At 42.2% G+C, this 19377-nt stretch overlaps 1 protein-coding gene across 2 annotated transcripts in view; it reads left to right on the plus strand.

Moving 5' to 3' along the window:
* The first annotated feature begins 1225 nt into the window (after positions 1-1225).
* Positions 1226-19377, plus strand: part of AFAP1 (actin filament associated protein 1) — a 119567-nt gene continuing 101415 nt past the window's right edge. For both annotated transcript variants that reach the window (XM_057426794.1, XM_057426795.1), the window contains exon 1: positions 1226-1361. The gene's annotated coding sequence lies outside the window, so the exon portion shown is untranslated. The remainder of the gene's footprint in view (positions 1362-19377) is intronic.

Here is a 19377-nt window from a genome sequence, read left to right on the forward strand (position 1 = left end):
TGGAGGAGATCATCCAGGAGGCAAGTCCTTCCCTGTCCATACCCAAAGGCATACAAGAAAGAGAACAGCTGAAAATGAGATTTTAGGCTAAGTAATTTGTCCTGACAAGGTTGAGCTGTGAATTCAGCACTCCTGGATTAGACTACAGAGATCTCATGCGTATCCTGGCTGGCCATGTAGTGTAAATGCTGAATAGCTAAAATTTTCCCTAGTTGAACCTATTACTTGGGGTATCACCCTATTGAAATGACTGCATATAGAATGCTCCACCAATACTTCTTACAAGAGATCATTTGTGTATCCAGCTGTTAGACTTGAAGTAAAAGAGAAGGTGCTCTAACACCCGGCTGGACTAAATTTGAAGAAATATCATTGCCTTCATTAACCTTCTTCCTTCATCAACATTCCCCTGTGACCTCAGTTTTCTGATTTCTATATGGACGAAAAACAAAATAAATGCGTGAACTTATCCCATTTGGAACATGTTTACACACCTTGTCCATGTGCAAGTTTGCACTGGTTTAACCTGCAACTTTGTTAAAAACTGAAACCTGCTTTAAGGTCTTGGGGGATACTTTTAATCAATATAAACCTTAATCAGCATAAACTGCCTCAACTTGCGCTCTTGATTTAAATCTGCCTTTTATCAAGCTAACCAAAGATGATGGAACCTGGTTTTAAATCCATGTTGGGTCTGTGCATGTTGGATCTGTTTACGCTATTTCAACAGAAGGGCTTAAGTTGTGATTTTAGATAAATGGCAACATGCTTCAATAAGAGGTGGCACATTACAGACACCCTGCAGTAGATGATTCTATGCTCAGTGTGCTCATGTTCCGCGCTGTGGGTTCTTCCCCCACAGCTGAGCGTCAGGGTGACAGCATCTCTTGGGTATAAATGGGAAGGGGACGGGCTGCACTGAAACTCCTGTTACGGTATCACAATATTTCAACATTTGCTCCGGGAAGAAGCCTCCATCCACCAAAGATGCTTTACTCGGGGGCAGGAACCCATGTCTGACCTGCCAGCATCTGCCTCGCTAGGGGCACCTCGATTCACCTGCCTGTTCCCGGGGGATGCCGTACACACCTGCCCTGCCCCAGGGGTCTGCCGCACCCCGACCCCCCCCCCCCCCCCCCCCCCCCCCCCCGGGATGCTGCGAACCCCTCCATTCCCCCTTTGTTCCGCTGGCTCCGCCCCTCGGGGCGGTGGGACCGGACGGGAGGAGGTGCCGGTCCCGCCCCTCCCGCCCCCGGCGGGGCGCGGCGCTGTGGTGGCTGCGCCCCGCGGCTCTGCGCTGCGCGGCCGGAGCTGCGCGGAGCCCGCTGTGAGCCGACAGCCGCGGCAGGACAGCCCTAAAGGTAGGAGGGCTCCCGCGGCCCCGCAGCATCTCTTCCCAGCTCCGCGGGCGAGGAGGGTTAAAGAGGGGGAAGAAAGAGGGAGGGGAAGGGCTGGATCAAGAAAAGGTCTTTTTCTACCTTTTCCGCCGCTGCTCCGGGCAGCCTCACGTTAGGAAAGGTGTGGGCTTACTGGAAAAAGCCTAAAAGGCAAAAAAGCCTCGCTCGTTTTCTTGGCCGGGAGCAGCACATGGAAAAAGCTGCGCGGGAGCCGAAGCATCAGGCGACGGCAGCTCCCTTCGGCTTCCCCCGGGCTCTGGCAGCGCTGCACGGTGCTGCCCGTGCCCGGGCTTGATAGAACAGAAATCCGACTGAGATCCTCTGGGCTGAAACCCTCTGTTTGCCATCCCGAAACTCGCATCCCTTCCCGGGGAAAGGCACCAGCCTGGAAACCGAGCTGCTGCTTTGTACAGCTGGGAGTTTCATTATTCTCTGCCTTTTTAGGGTGGGAAGAGATGGTCTCTTTCCAGCCTTTGCCATTTGAACCCGTTTCATCGTAGCCGAGAGACTGCATCATGTTACAGTCTCTGTGTTCAGTAAGGGCAAAGGCGAAAAGAACCATCCTTCCAGATTTATCCCATTGGCTTCCCGGTCTGATCCCCTCCTTTTTATTTCCTGTTTAACCGAGAGGTTAAAACTAAAAAGCAGCCTGCGATTGGTAGCCGGTGGTTAAGATCACAGCGACGTATTTTGATTTCTTCCACTGAGGGGTTTTTGGAAGCTCGATTTTAACTTTGTTCGTTCTGTGCGCGTTGTGTCTCGTGTGTGTGGGATAGCGAAAACTTGCCAAAGATTTAGCCGGTAGGAAAATAACAGGCGGCAAAAAAGCCTGATAAACAGCCAAAAGCAGACGTTGCTTTATAAACTGCAAGCTCTGGAGCTGGAGGAGGCGAATGGATTCAGGCAGGCATCTCTTGGAAACCGAGGCGTTCACCTGCCCAGAAAGGCAGTGTAGATGAATGAGTGCAGCTTCTGAAAGGCAAGACAAGGCAGATGTCAGGAGCAGAGAAGTATTTAGCTAATCTGTCCTCTGGATCCTATATGATCAGTTTGATGCAAACACTTGGTGTGTCTGTGCCTGTTTTATTTATCATACCCTTGCAGTGACTGATCTTTTCAGCTGAGATCTGGCTATAAAACAATACGTCTCAAAGCCCAAAAGATCTAGTTAAATATTGTACTGCAGTCCGGGGCTTTCTAAGCCAACTGATTCTGCTGTTCTTTGTGCAGTTCTTTGTTTTGTTCCATGGGAAAACGGCTTGCTTTGGCCCTCAGTGGTGTTTTTCATAACTAGCATCTCACCCTTGCAGGTGCTCTGTCTCTGTCTGCTCCAAGTGTTACAGGGACACCTTTTTCTTTCATGAAAATAGCAGTATTTTGAAGTTCTTTTTCTCTCCTTCTCCAGGAAGGGTGGGTGAGTGCAGAGGCACACGGGAACAGCTTGGCAGCCAGATGGATCCATCCATCAGTGCTCTCCTATATGGGTACTTGGTACCCTTCCATCATCCTTTATGCCTCCTGGTGGTTTCCGTGGGAAGAGCTAGACAATTACTTTCTTTTGAACAATCCATTATCCTTTTGAAAGTGGGGTGGAAGAGGTACGAATCCTACATTAGAGCCAGAGGGAGATCTGTCCTGTCTCTCTGGGGCTATAGGGCACCAGATGGGCTTAAGAACAATTTGAAATGGTTTCTGAAAATAAGCATCTGCAGTTTTCTTTGTGTGTCTGGACACCCAGCGATGACAGTGACAAGCCTGTGCTCAGAACAATGAGCCGATACTCACTGCCTTTGGTGATATATGGCACTATTTGGTGTTTCCCAGGAAATATATCAGCAAAATTCAAAGTATTATGTGTTGTTCCTGGGTCTCATGAAGATTTTTACAGGAAGGGATTTGGAGGACCTGAGGGGTTGAAACTGCAGTGTTTCTTGAAGCAGTATCAACAAGGAGGGGTAACATCCAAAGGCACTTTCACACACTGTTTTAAAATCTTAGTCTTAGTGAGGTTTTTCATTTTTATCTCCTGAAGCTCTCAAAATTGAAAGGATGCTGTCAGATACATAAAAATAATAAAATAACTCTCAGTGGGAGCAGGCTGTGTTTGATACACATATGACTTAATTGTGCTGTTCTTTTTAGTGGTACAAAGAGAACCTGCTGTAGGGTCAGACCAGGAATTGTCTTGCCCTGCTGCTCACTGTAGATTTCTATAAGACATTACCCCATGATGAAGTGCCAGCTGTTCAGGACTGATTTATGCAATCTGGAGTTGACTGATTTAATTTCTGTCCATTTTCAGAAGTTTCCTGTCCGATGCGACAGTCAATGGGAGAATGATATCCAGGATCCTGCCTGGTGAATGGCATTGTTCCAAGCTGTGCTCTTTGTTTTGTGAGGAGGGGGCGAGGAGGAGGAGGAATGGGAGCGCTTTATATTCATTAGCAAGAGATCTCTTGTTGAAGTGGGAGGGTGGGATGCAAGGACTTGTGCTTCCAAACCCCTGTACAGTTTAGTTCACTCTATGTTATTATGGTTTTAGTCACACCAAACCCTGCTGTGTCAGCTTTTCAAAGAATTTATACATCCCTTCCAGTTATGCAATTCAACTTGTTTTAGATGTGGATGACACCTAGCTACTGGTATGACCCTGATTTTCCTCTGATTCATCAGTTTATTGATCGTGTTTCATCTGGGACAGGAATTGTCTGTTTGGGCTGGGCAGGTGAGTTTGTTACTCAGTAGGTATTGTTCCAGGTTAATATATGCTAATACAAAAAGTTCTTCCAGTTGAACTCTAATAGTCAAATCAACAAAAATAACACTAGAAAAATGGAAGTCAACCAAAGGACTAAGAGTTACTGTGAACTCTGAACCAGGACTGAAAAAGCTCAGTCTTGAAGGTACTCCTGTTCTACATCTATTAAGGTTATCTACTGAAGTTTATGAGGAGGAGCTTTTCTACTATGAAGCATCCTGAGCTGGCCTTAGAGCAAACTTATGTTTTTAATATCACACCACATGTCTTTTTGGGAAGTGCCTGTATAAAGCAGTACAAAGAATAGTCTGTCAACACTATGAACAGGTAGGAAAACTATGAGCAGGTATGAGCAACAGTTGGACCACACCTACCCCTCTATGTAGTGTTAGGGTGGTGAGGCACTGGAATGGGTTGGCCAGGGAGGTTGTGAATGCTCCATCCCTGGCGGTGTTCAAGGCCAGGTTGGACGAAGCCTTGGGTGAGATGGTTTAGGGTGAGGTGTCCCTGCCCATGGCAGGGGGGTTGGAACTTGATGATCTTAAGGTCCTTTCCAACCCTAACTATTCTGTGATTCTATGTGAAGGTTTTGCATTTGTGTTACATATGCAGCAGCACTGTAAAATGCTATGTATAGATTAAATGATAAATTAATAATTAGTATTATTAATTAAAATTAGATTAATTGTTCTTACTCTCTGATTATAAGTTAATTCTTGATTCTCTAGGTCATGAGATGCTTGCTGATGCTAATAACGCTGATGAGTAGTATTGCAGGAACATAATTGGAGTTTGTGGAAAGGGAGATATCCCTTAGCAGGTAACAAACTTTTTGGGACATAAGCCCTATTTTCTAGAATATGGCAAAACCTGAAATCCTGAACGGCGGGAAACCAGAATTGTCTGCCATCCATCACCCCTCTGCCACCTTAACAGAAAGCTGGTCATGATGTATGGGGCTTAGTGAGGTTTGGCTGCTCGAGGTTGCTGAGCACCCTTAACACACAGCAATGTCCAAATGAGTTGATGGTGATCTCCTCTCTTAGAGCAGCCTTGGGAGAATACACCGTGCTGTGAAAGGATGAATCAATATCTGTTGTATATTTTACATCAAGAAATCAAGGAAAGAATCCCTTAAGAGGCCTTTGTGGATGGATTTAATTTTGTATCTTTTCTTTATGTGTAGTGGTATCTTAAAAGTTGATGGTGTATGTTTGGCAGTAAAATAAGCAAAACTGCATAGGACGGTCTTCTTTAAATCTCTTTCCTAAATTGAAGAAAATGAACATTTGGAAAAAAAAAGCAGTGCATTATTCCTTTCATGGTGACATGGTGGTGGGATTTTTTAACTGTCTGGGGGATTTCTGCTGCCAGCATCTCACTGCTGTCATGTATTTTTTGAGCTGTGTGATATAAAGGCTGTCTTTCTCTAGGACAGATGTTGGTAATGGCCTTATTGTGCCAAAATCTTTATGAGTACAAAATGCTGAATAAAAGTATTTCCATACATTAATAATAAGTACCAGAAAAGAGTACACAAGTGGTTTCAAATTTAGTCTGTAATGTAGCTGATGTCTCAAAGATAACAGCATTTTACCCCCAAGAAATACAGCACTGTGTATGTGAGGTAATTGCTATGAGTCGCAGTAAATATATATTATTCATTAGGGGACTGTCATTATATGATGTTTGTGAATTCCCCAAAGTCTCTTATCACTGTCCTAATGGCATCTCAACTTTTTTATGGAAAACAAGATTTTGGTGGCCTGCTTGACTAACTGATGTTTTGTCTTGCTGAATTTGTCCTAAGTTGGTAGTCACTTTTAATCAGCATGCATGTTTGGTTCATTTAAAATGAACAAACTTTGGAGTATAAATTCATGTATTCACATTATCAGATAGGGTCCTTCACACAGAGTATGTAGTGGTATGTTACCTCCGAAGAAGCAAATAGTAGAAGTTATTTAATATGTTTCTTTCATGCTAAACTACTGTACAATGTCTTCAGATGTATAAAGGCTCAATATTTGGCCAGCTGCTGTGGGTGGACTTTTTTTTGTCCATTCAAGTATGTTTAATTATCGATTTGAAACTTACCTGGTCTCTTATCGGTTACACATGTGCATGGCATTCCTGTTCAAAACTGGAAGAGAAGGCAAGGTAAGGAGGGATTTTCCCTGTTATTAGCAATTAGCAGATCCAGATTCTATTTTGCTGTACCATTTCTTACCCAGAGCAGCTGCAAGGAGAGAATTACAGTGTGACCTTCACAGCATTTCCTAGAGCCGTCATCAATCAGATCTGGCAGGAGCTTTATCGCCTCTATCAGTGTGGCTCATAAGCCACATGCTGTCTAGTCTGGGGAAAAAAACAAGCAAACAATGGGAGCTACTGTAGGTTTTGTTTAAAATAAAACAACCAGGAGTGAGCTTTTCCCATATGTGCCAGCTTTGCAGGCAGATTTCAATTTTACCGTGTGCTGTTTGGCTGATTAATAAAATACGCCAATTGTAAGGCAGTAGAAGAGATTTCCACTTGGTCTCAATGGCATTGGCACATCATTCACAAGCTGTTGCAGCTTCAGCCTTTCGCAGTTGATGCTCTCCAGTTTCTTTCTACTCCTCAGCATTATTTTTACTAAGAAGGAGTTGATGCGGTTGGATTGGTGTAGGTGTTTTCTGCACATACAAGTGTTAGGGAATAAAAAAGTGTTTTCAGACTTCTCTGTTTCTCATGTGAAATAACATAGCTTTCTCAGTTTGCTATTTTTGTAGGAAGGTATGTGCCTTCGCAGCCTGTTCTAGAGCTCGTTTGGAGTCAAGTTTATAATGTAGTGTCCAAGGTCAACCGATCAACTGCAGCATCTCATTTTTAAACACGCAAAACATTATTAACACCTTGTGTTTTGTTTGTTTTGTGTTTGGTTGGTTTTCCCTACTGACCTTCTGGTTTTGGAGTTTTACTGAAATTTAAAACATTTTGTGTTCTTTCATTTTTATGGGCTTTTTCATTGTTACACCAAGTTCACTGCTGTTTTCCAAGTCATTTGCTTTCTTTTTCTAGCAGCTTTTCTAATAGCTTTTCCTTTTCTTAGCTGTGGTAAGTACAACTTTCCAAGGCTCAGTACAGTGACAGGTTGTCCCTTCATGCCTGGCTTCCCTGCAGGAAGCTGGGACCCTTGCAGCAAAGTCCTAGCTAACAGGTAGATGGGAGAGCAAGAAGCAGTGGGACAGGCAGAATTGCTAATGTGTAATTCTAACATGGGCATACATTTTTGTATATATGATATATACAGATATATATGTAGATACAGATAGATATATAGAAAGCGTGTATAGGTATAGGTCATATATATTACAGCTGCCTTTGTCACACAGGTTTTCTGAGAAAAATGGCTAATTGCTAATAAGTGTGTATTTACTGTTATACTATCAAGCAAAATGTTAAGGCCCTAAGCCTCAAACTGGTAATGTTGATGGCCAACTGCAGGCTATGATCTATAATTCTAGTGAATTTTAATCAGCCAGTTCTCGGTGGAAGCTGCTTTGGTATCAGATTTGGGCAAGGAAGCTTGAAATGCTGTAAGAAATGTGTGATAGCAGGTGCAAGGAGAATGCTCATAAAATGTGAAATACATTTAGCAAAATGATTATCTACTCTCAGGAAAAAAAAAATCATGTGAATTGGCTAACTGGCTATGGAAAGACTGACTTTTGTGGCTTTCCTCTGTGTGTGCTCTGTCAGTTTGAGAGATTTTATGGCTCCAGCTGCTAACTGGCATTAGGCAGGGTAGTGGCTGCAGCTCTCAGCCCCTGCCCTAGAGACCATCAAACCTGAGGGAAAAGGAACCTGCCCAAAACAATGCTTCATGTCATACGTCTTCAGATACCGGGGCTGCCCCTGAGGATGTTGGCAGCTGAGGGGTAAGGTTTGACACACATCCTTGGATGTATTCTATGGTGTTGTCAGCTGCTGTGTGCCAGTGGTGCCTGTCCTCACTGTTGATTGGGCATCAGCCCCTGGGTCTGAGCCCAGCATCTCTGCCTGAGCAGGGGATGATAGGGCTAGGAGAGGCTGCAACTCTGGACCACAAGCTCCACCAGCCAGGCACCACAGCTGTACAACTGCTTGGTAGAGGGGTTTTGAGAGACTAAAGGCATAAACAGTCCCACTACATCAGGAGAATGAGGAAGGGAGGGAAAGCTGCCAGCAGGAATCAGCCTCAGGACCTCAGTCTTGTGTCTGTGTTTGGGGGCGCCTGCTTCATGAGGAAGGAGCAAACCAGCTGGCTGCCTGCTGCTGGCATAGACTGAAGGAAAGGACATCATTTCAGCCCTGCAATCGGGGTGGGCCACAATGGGGAAATGATAAAATGGCAGGAGTTGAAAACAAGATAATGTAGAAGGCAAAGTCGTTAGATAAGAAGCAGGACTGCTGAGTGTCACTGGAGCAGCAGTGGCCAAGAGCTGAGGTACAGAGGAGCCACTCTTTGATGCTGTTCTGCCACTGAAGCTTAGCATAGATCAAACCAAAAGAAATTGGCCTTGTGGAGAGTGGGATTTATTCTTGTAAGCCAACTCCATGCTAGGGAATAGAGTGAAATACTTAATGGATGTGTCGCTGGCTGTAGGAGATACAGATGGAAGAAAATAAAGACCTGAAAATGTTAGGACCAAACTGATTTTCAACTTTGATTTTAACACACAGTATCAAAAAAACACCCTTTGGAAAAGATTTACTTGTTGGAGTGGGGAAAAAAAATATTCAGGCTGAGAAGCTTCTGTGAAAACAGAGAGTTCTTCTTGCTTGATCCCTTTATGTGTGTTTGCCGTTAGAACCAGGAAAAGCTGTGAGTCTCCTCGGACAGGGGATGATGGGTGCATGGTGAGTCCTTCAGGAAGAGCTGAAAGGAGACAGAGGCTAGGTCAGGCCACGGCATTTTGTTTTGAGCTTAACGGGAATGAAATCCACCCTGGAGAGTCTTGGGGAAAATTCTGGATGAGGACCAGTATGAATAATGCTGCGTGCAGATGGGTGGGACCCCACCTGGTTACAAAACCAGTCCTATTTCCAAGGTTAGTGTCTCGGGCTGAAAAAAGGGACATTTAAGAAGTAAGGTCTCATTTAAAAGGAAAAAAAAAACAAACAAAATAAAACCCTGAAAGTCTCTCACTTCAGAAATTAAAGAAAACAAGCCCCTGAACATGCGGAGAGCTGAAAGCACGCACCAAGAACTTCAGATAAACAAAACAAGTGTCCTCTGGGGAAAGGAAGAGCTGTTCCCTCTCTGGGAAAGTTTGTCTGTTCCTGTGGCTTGTGAGCTTCTCATCTTCTCTGGGACTTTCTGCTGTCCTTGGTTCACTTTTTGCAGCTTCTCGGTCTCCTGCACTTCTTTCCCTGGAGCTCAGAGAAGTATTTATGCAAACACTCGGCTTTGAATAAATGAATCATCTTATTTGATGTTGGTGAGATTACCGCTAGGGGTGTTTATGCTGGTCTGCTGAACGGGAGCCCCTGCGGACAGGAGTCAGCCTGGGAGGTGTATAAGTGTGCTGACCCCAAATCAGCCATTCGGCCCCCAGAAGGAGCCCTCTCACTGACCTCTGCTGCTGTGACCTGAAGCTACCAAGGCACCTTCCCCCTGTGACAAACATATTCCAAGCCCGATCCCAGAGCTGGTCTGGATCAAACTATATCCACTGAGCCAAAAAGGCACAACAATTAATTTTAGCCTGTCTCAAGTCCCAGTTAGTCTCTCGGCGACTGCTGTTCCTGTCTGTCTGTCTGCAGTGACTGAGCCTCACAGCCTCTCAGCACTGCAATTCCCTTCACGTCCTTTTGGATCTTCTCCTTTGTTATTGTTTACAAAATGCCGTCTGGATTTTGCATATGTGGAAAACCTTACTGAGAGCTGTCACCTCTTCGACCTTATCTTCTCCAGATCTCACTTTTTTTCTGTCCTTTTGCTTATAGTTACTACAAGTAGTTACTATGTAACTTTTAAAAGTACTTGGAGTCTTAAAAATAAGCTATACTGAAGGCTTCCCTGTAAACAGTAGCTCTCTCCAACCCAAGGGCAAGTACAGGTGCGTGTTAAAAGCTCATTTTACTGACTTCCCCGAGGAAACAGCTGAAAAATTGGTTAAATTACAAGGAAAGTAAAAGCTGTCTTGAAGAGGTATGATGTTAGGGGATTTTTAGACTTCTTCAACCCGTTTCAACTCCTTCAACCTCTATTTCCTACCACAGTAATATCTTTTTAAGCAGTATGGGACTAGCTCTGCTGTACTTGCACTTGGGGATTCCTTTCTGGTTTATGGTCAGCACATCTGCAGGCTCCAAGATCTAAGTGCAAACTCAGATTGCCCTGAAGTTTATTGTACTTTATGAGAGCAAAGGGTGAAATCCATCTTTGAAACTTGGGGTCATTTGGGCTAGGTTTCCTGACATACCAGTCCTTACAAAAACCCAGCTGTTCTGGGGTTGTCATTCTGCCAGCTTTAAAGAAAAACAACCAAATAAAGAATACTCTGCCAAATAGGGATCAAACCTTAGCTTGGTGTGAGTGTGCTTGAAGTAGTCTCACTCTTTGCGTTTACACTAGTGAAGTTCTTCTTTCCCTTCAGAGAGTGAAGCAGTATTTAGGAAATAGTCCACCCCTTTCCCCGTACATGACTGTAGGGAAGGACTGCTTCCTACTGAGCTCTGGGTGCTTTTCTCTGTGAGTTAGGATCTGGATAACCCCAGAGCAAGATGTAAATGTAATTATGTGAAAGTAAAGATACGTGAAATGAAGATATGCAGCTTTCCTAAGTGTGCCTGCAGAGCTGTTCTTGCCAGGAGGCATCACCTGGATGGTTCAGTCAACCAGCTGAGCCAGGACCAAAGCTGCCCAGAGACAACATATCAAGAATGTGGTCTTGCTCATGTTATAGCTTGAGCGATATATATAACCAAAGAAGTGTGTGACCTTACAGCAGGTTGTTATCCGTGACTTACAGAGCACTTGGAACACCCTAGAGCAGCTCTTTACATGCTAATAACTCATAAAGAATTAATGACTTTATTCAACATCTTTGTCACTGACATGGACAGTGGGATTGAGTGCGCCCTCAGCAAGTTTGCCGATGACACCAAGCTGTGTGGTTCGGTTGATACCCTGGAGGGAAGGAATGCCATCCAGAGGGACCTTGACACACTTGTGAGGTGGGCTGATGCCAACCTCATGAAGTGTAACCATGCCAAGTGCAAGGTCCTACACCTGGGTCGGAGCAATCCCAGGCACAGCTACAGGTTGGGCAGAGAAGAGATTCAGAGCAGCCCTGTGGAGAAGGACTTGGGGGTGTTGGTTGATGAGAAAATGAACATGAGCCACCTTCAGTGTGCGCTCGCAGCCCAGAAAGCCAACTGTATCCTGGGCTGCATCAAAAGGAGCGTGACCAGGAGGTCGAAGGAGGTGATCCTGCCCCTCTACTCTGCTCTTGTGAGACCTCACCTGGAGCATTGTGTGCAGTTCTGGTGTCCTCAACATAGAAAGGACATGGAACTGTTGGAACAAGTCCAGAGAAGGGCCATGAGGATGATCATGGGACTGGAGCACCTCCTGTATGAAGACAGGCTGAGAAAGTTGGGGCTGTTCAGCCTGGAGAAGAGAAGGCTGCGTGGAGACCTCATAGCAGCCTTCCAGTATCTGAAGGGGGCCTATAGGGATGCTGGGGAGGGACTCTTCATTAGGGACTGTAGTGATAGGACAAGGGGTAACAGGTTAAACAGGCGAAGTTTAGGTTGGATATAAGGAGGAAATTCTTTCCTGTTAGGGTGGTGAGGCACTGGAATGGGTTGGCCAGGGAGGTTGTGAATGCTCCATTCCTGGCAGTGTTCAAGGCCAGGTTGGACAGGGCTTTGGGCAACATGGTTTAGTGAGAGGTGTCCCTGCCCATGGCAGGGGGGGTGGAACTTGATGATCTTAAGGTCCTTTCCAACCCTAGCTATTCTATGATTCTATGACTTCATGGGATGGGACAGGGAGTAGGAACTGGAAATGGCAGATCCTCAGGGTGTGGAGGGAAGGAAAGAACTGACTTAGTCTGCATGAATGCTTGTAAAATAATGAAGTTGTAAGAATTTTGGTAAACTGGTCATCTCTCTCATCAGCCCTGGTAGTGCCTCAGGAGTCCCAGGATTTCAGTATAAAGCCATAATCTTTGCTTTAATAAAGTGCATAGGAGAGAGAGAGAAGTGTGCAACAATCCTATAGCATCTTTTCCCTTTTTTGCTGTAGTCTCCCCTGGTTTATATGCTTTCATCTTAACTCGTGCAACCCAAGTGACTTTAGGAACTCTGGGATAACCAAGCATTTATCTACTTTACCTGGAAACTGAAGTTTTGGAGTAAAGGTAGGTGTTATATCCAGAAGGACATTTGTCACACCACTTTTGAACTGCAGATTACAGGGGCTAGCTCACCTGCCCCTTCTGTCAAGTAATCTATAGAGCAAACATCTCACTCTCCTTTTTTACAGCTCTGGACTCCTTACATGAGCAGTGTCACGTAATGCTATACTATTTACTATTAAAATTACAGGCTGCACTTATCTCCTGATCAGCCAGTGGAGAGCAGCCGTGCAAATTATCCTGCTGATGTGAGATGTGCTGGGACTTTCCATACATACGTGCGCCTTTCTTTGATTGCATTCATTAGAGTCAGCTATAGGCCATGATGGCCAGCCTAGATCACTTATCACTTCACTTCATTACAGTTGTATGCCAAAATAATCCTTCCCCTATTCAGTTCAGCTGCACCCCATGCAATGAAGCAGTTAAAAGTATGTGTATAATTCTAGAAGGCTCTTATCAGCTCTGGGAGTGGTGGAATGAAGCATGGTTGTGTGTGTACCATAGCACTTCACAGGGTGATTTTGCTACAGTCAATAATAAAGAGCATTTTTGCACTGTTCAGAAAAGCACAAAATAATATTGAGCACCTGTACCTTGTGATAAAAGTCTGTCAGTGTGTAACTGCCTGAAAGCAGACAACGGACATGACAAGATTTTTCCTTGGGTTGAAGAAATTGTTATTAGTGGCCTAATTCTCCATAATTGTGATTATTGAACTTTTTCCAAGGTAACCCTAACTAGGAAATGTTAAATTCCTTTTGTCATAATTTCTTTATTAAAATGAGAATTTCTTCCCAGTGAGATTTTTGTAAGGAGGAGACAGACTCTCTGTGTTCACCCATGGAAGTTGTCCAAAGCACAAGGGGGGTAAATGCCATTTCAAACTGTTAAGAACCGAATGATAAAAGCCACCTGGAAAAATAAACATTCAGTGTTTGCTGATTGCACTATGAAGTACATTTTCCTGTGGAATTAATATTTTTACTGTACTAGACCTTATAAAGCATTTAATAATATTATCAATTTTTAATTTGGCTTTATAATTAAAGTTATGCTTCTTTCTTCCTGTGCTTAAGAAATAGCATCCATGCCTACAGTGACTCTTCCTCTGCCTGCAGCAAGCAATTTTTTTGTCATTGACTAATAAGAGAAAGGGACTTGGGACCCTAATAATAGGACTGCTGGGAAATCACAGAATGCCAGCAGAGAGCCCTTTGAATGAGAATTTTCATTGTCTGCTGCCATTATCTTGTTTTGCATTCAGCATGTCTGCTGGCTTGTGACTAGTGGTGAAGATTACTCGAACATGGGCTTCTGAGGGTACCATTATTTTCCTTTTTTATCTGATCGTACCATGGAATTATGTTACTGAATTCAAATTTGACAGTGGTAGACTGTGTGTCCTGGATGATTAAAAGCTTCGTCAGCATAAAGTTGCATGTTCTTTAATTTAAGGATCAGAAGGCCGCATCTTATCTCTTCCAAGTGTGAAGGCTAAGAAATAGCTTTATTAAGCTAGCTAAACAACTGTAAAATATATATTGAGACTAGCAAAGGGATTGACTTGGGTAGTTTTGTATTGCTGTAGCTTTTTTATCTTCCCAGAGGCTTTTTTTTTACATTTCTCCTATGTGCACCCATTTGTGGAGTCTTTCAAGGAAAGAATTGTGCGTTGCGTAGGTAAATAGTAAATAATGTGTCACTAGTCTTTTGCTGTATTGGTATTATAGGATTTTTCTTAAGATATTTGTTAGGTCAGTTTCTAGATTAAAAATATTAACTTCTGAAGGGAAAATTTAAAGTGGAGTATTGATTTCAATTCTAAGTGTCTGTGCTTCAAAGAACTTGCCCCAAGACACAACAACAACAGAATAGTGTTGTTTAGAGAAGGGTATGTTTGCCTGCTTTTCAAAGTCACTTTAAATGTAAGCATGCCAGAAATTTTAATATTTGAATAAATTTGGGGCAAAAAAAAAAATCCTCTGAGGATTTACCCAACAATAATAAAAACTTCCAACAGCTTTTCTAAGTCACCAGTGTCTGAGTGATTACTTTTTTTTTTTTATAATGTGGAATGAATAACTTATGTACAGGCACTGAAAGAACCCAGGGCATTGTACCCACCCAATTTGTTCAGTATCTTGGGGTAGATTCACAAGTTTTCTGGTAGAAATCTGACTGGAACTGTGTTTGTTTAAAATGTGACTCTGGTCCTTTCCACACACTATCACAACATTACATTTTTTATCTATCTTCCCTGAACCAGAGTGGATTTTCTACACTAAAACATCCCAAATACATGACTACTTTGCCTATTTAGCCATGCCTTTTGAACCTGGAATGGTTTTCAAATGGACAGAAGTGCAAGAGCTTGCTTGCATGAAACTATGTAAGGATTAAACAGGGGAAGTTTAGATTGGATATAAGGAGAAAGTTCTTTACTGTAAGGGTTGTGAGGCACTGGAATGAGTTACCCAAGGAAGCTGTGAATGCTTCATCCCTGGCGATGTTCAAGGCCAGGTTGGACAGAGCCTTGGGTGACATGGTTTAGTGTGAGGTGTCCCTGCCCATGGCAGGGGGATTGGAACTAGATGATCTTAAGGTCCTTTCCAACCCTAACTATTCTATGATTCTACGATTGTGATTGATAACTGCTTTTGCAAATGATCATCCATCAACATCTCCTCATACAAGGCACTTTACAGTGTAGGATGAGCTTAATCTACCTGCATCATCCGAAGATGACAATATTTCTGTTGGACTTAGAAAACATTAAGCTATTTTGTCTCCACAGTGAAATCACTTCACTTTTAAATATCCTCCCCCAAATAATGATATTCATTATTATTTATATTTGTGCTTGTTCTTAAGCAAAAGCCTGCTCCAGACTGAAGGTTTTTTGGACTTGGCATTCATTCATTGCATCAAAAGACTGTGGTTAGAAATTATGTAGGGGATTTCATTTCAGCTTCCTTTCAATCACTGTCCTTCAAAGATGAAATGCAACTTGACACGTGCAACCAAAGGCAAAGCGAAGCAGAGGGCAACCAACTTAGACGTTGATTGAAGAAGACAAAGATTTCAAATAGTAACATGATTTGTAAAATAAATGCATTGATCCTTTTCTACATCAGGTGTAGAAGAGCATTAATGGGATATAGAAGAGTAGTGATGGGTCATATATAACTGCATTATTCAGTGTAATTCAAGGGCTGGAGCTAAATTGACATGACTGAACTGGTGTTGATAGGTTAGGAAAAGCAAAGGTACTGAGTGCAGGGCAAAACCCTGCCCTTTTTATCCATGGGACTTGAGGGAATAGGCATACTGTTTGTTAAAATGATTTTCATTATGTTTGTGGTGGCTTGTCGCATTGGCTGTTCTTGATACATGGCTGACAGCTATGAGCTAGAAGTGCTTACTTTCCCTCCTCCCTTCTCTTGAGACAGTGGGATGAAATCTTTCCTTTGAGCATCAAATGTTTTTTTTTTGTATGTTATGTTTTTCACACCATGTTTTTGAGACTGGGAGAAAAGATCCTTGGTGAGGTTGTGACAGAAGGAAGCCAAGCTTAGATTGAAACGAGAATGCATTTTCATGAAGTAATGTTACATTTACTAATCTTGAAGATTAGCATTTGGAAATGTGCTTTTGAATTGAGGAGAAACTGTTTGTTTTAATCTATTCACTTCTAAATTAGGACTCAACTATTGGTACTTGCAAGGCACTAAGAAAGCACTCACTTGGACCATCTGTATTGAAAAATGGGAATATGAAGCTAAGTGTCATATGTTCACAAGTCCTGTCTGTCCCTGGTTCTTGTAGCAGCAGCCTCGTGCATGCTGAGTCAGAAACCCAGGAGTCTATGTAAGCTCCACTGTGGCTCCCAATGGTGCCACTTAATATGCACTTCAGAAGATGTAGGTCTAGATATTTCTTCTATTTTCAGTAAAACTGGTTAAGCACACATAAAGGATGACATTAAAATGGTAAGTAATAATATTACTATTAAATATATATGTGAATGTAACGTGACTACTCAAACAACTTTCTAACTACATTTAAATAGCTTTACTGTAATGAGGAGGGTCCTTTTCACTTTTGTTTTAGTAAACATGGGATCAGATTTTCAAATTAAAGGCATGTGAAAGCTGATAGGCACTTAGAGTGGCATACATCCTGCCAGACTCAAGCCACACACAGGAGAGTAGGTTTACATCTGAACTCCTTCCCAGTAGACTTTCTTTACAATCAGGGGATAGAAATCTGCTTCTCTAGAACGTAATTAAACTGATCTGTTCTAGATGTCTATTTTAGGAAGCCTAAATTTCTTCATTGACTGTGCATTGAGCCTAGGGCAACTAGCTGAGATACAGATGACACCATTGTAAGCAAAGGAATGTCACCTCTAAAGCCCAAATGGGCTGCCTCCCTACTTTCAACCCTATAAAATGAGTAAGTCTTCTGAAGTAAAAGAATTTATTCAAGAGGCTTAAAACAAGATGATCATTCTTTGGATTTGCATATATAGGTGGATTATTTGTAGTCTTAATTTGGGTTTACTCAGTGCTCACAGAAAAATCTGTCATGATGTCTGCATGGCTACTTCAATGCTTTGAAGGCTCATGGGACTCAGTGAAAACATCCTTGAAACAGAGACTGGAAATGCAGGATTGATGGCTGAGACAGATTCTTGGAATTTTAGTTTTATGATATGAAATACTTAGTGGTGTATTTCTGGGCATCGCTGTATAATTTTAGTTCTCTGCTTTATGAGTAATTTGCCATATTGGTCTCCTATAAGATCATTTATATATCAAATACTGGTTCATTCAACTGTGAGATTTTTATTTAGACTGCTGTGCTCAGTGCCTTACTAATTAAGGTATCTTGCATTTGCTGAGATTTGACTGAGGTTCTTAAATTTAAAAAACAATAAATGTTTTTCTTTATTACCACTGTTGAAAATTAAAAAGAAAATTGTGCTGTCGGTCACAGAAAAACATGTTCTGAAGACAGGAGAAGTGAAAAAGAAAGTGACTGTATAGAGGTTTGGGAGTTATCATATGGGAAACTGCAGCTAGAATTTGGGAAAATGTTGTTGCTTGTGTCCTTGGAAAAGGTGCACATTAGAGGCCATCATTTCTGGGAAGCGGGAAGCGTCTGGGTATAGCCGATAATCTACTAATCCATTTAAGCATGAACTGTACATCTGAGTAATGTCAGGAATTTGGGATTTTTGAAGGGAAGTCCAAACCAGTGGCTTGAATTTATTGCCAAAACCTGATTTTTTTGTAAATATACTTGAGATTTGGACAAGATATGTAGGTACACATGATTGAGAAATATGGCTTTCTTTAGCAGAAATCCATATATAAAGTATTGTATTGCAGGCTGATCTCCTAAAATGCTGTTATTTAACTAAACTTTGATTTGTTTTGGTTTTTATTGTATACCATATTATATTGCATATTAAATGCATTATATATTATATATATTTATCATTCTCAGGAAGTTCAGTAGAGCAATAATTTCCATATCATTTGCTGAGGAGATTTACATTGAGATGGCTGTAAACTAAACATGCAACAGCACTCAAACAACTCCATCGGGAAAAGAACACCTATAAAAATAAGGGTTTACCCATGTGACCCAATCAAGCAAAGTTCTTTACACATGCATGTGTTCCCATTGAAACCATTGGGAGAATTCAGAGACTTAAACCTGTGTATTATCATACCAGAAGGTCAAATAAAACTGCAACCATACAAGGTGCAAAGCAGCTTGTGATGCTCCTTCATCCTGGGGCTAACTTCACCCCTAAGGCAGTGTACATAACCCATGTTCTGTATATTTTTTTTTCCTGTTGACATTTATTTACTGGTATCAGCTTTTGACTGACTTCTGTTGCTGTTTAAGTCTTAAAAATAGTTCAAAGACTTAAAACCAGTTGAAGCTGTTTTTATAAAGAATGTAGTTCTTCACCACTGCTTCAGGCTGAATAATTGCTATCTGGCTGCATCTCACTTGTATTACCTACTGTAGGTGACCTCCCACAGAGATTCATTATTGTTTGAAACATGATGATTATTGCTGTATTGTTTTACCTAAATATTTTTTCTTGAAAGAAAGAGATAAGTTAAATATTATTAAGAGCTGGAGAGGTAAAGGATTTATTAGAAAGTGCTATTCATAAACACATCACATACACTCAAGTGTAGACCACCACATGGTTGCTGTTTAGTTTAGGCAAGCATGCATTTACATGTTCTTTACAAGGGCTTATGATATGTTCAGCAGCTGGAGTTTATGTTAACATTCCATATTAACCAGAAAGGCAAGATGGAGCTAAATGAAGGCATCAAGCCTTGGTAGGTATCTCTGTGCTTTCCCAAAAACTGTATCCAGATCCCTAGCAAAACACCACAAGTTGCTACATATGTTGGTAGGAAGAGATCTATTGTAGGTATTTACACAACCCTCCTTATCTTACTATCTACAGAACTACTGATATCTCTTATAAAGACCTTATATGCAACAAAATTTATAGGACTGGGCAAGGATTAAGAATTTAAGTGCAAGGAACAGTCTTCTGGAGGTGCCTCCCTTTCACTATTGGCTTTGCTTTGGAAGACTCTGGGTTATACCTGCAGCCATATAGCATATAAGTGCTACTACCTGTTTGCCTCATAAGAATATTAACAATTCCTATTTGGATAGGATTCCTTGTCTTAAAACTTACTTGCAACTAGTTGTCTCCCTGGGAAGCAGTGAGGTCTGAACTATAATCTAGTAAAGTGTATTGCAAATGTATTTCTGGGATAAA

This window comes from Pezoporus wallicus, unplaced genomic scaffold, assembly GCF_028554395.1.
Source record: "Pezoporus wallicus isolate ANWC-B61680 ecotype Strahan unplaced genomic scaffold, APGP_CSIRO_Pwel_v1 scaffold_13239, whole genome shotgun sequence".
NCBI lineage: Eukaryota > Metazoa > Chordata > Aves > Psittaciformes > Psittacidae > Pezoporus > Pezoporus wallicus.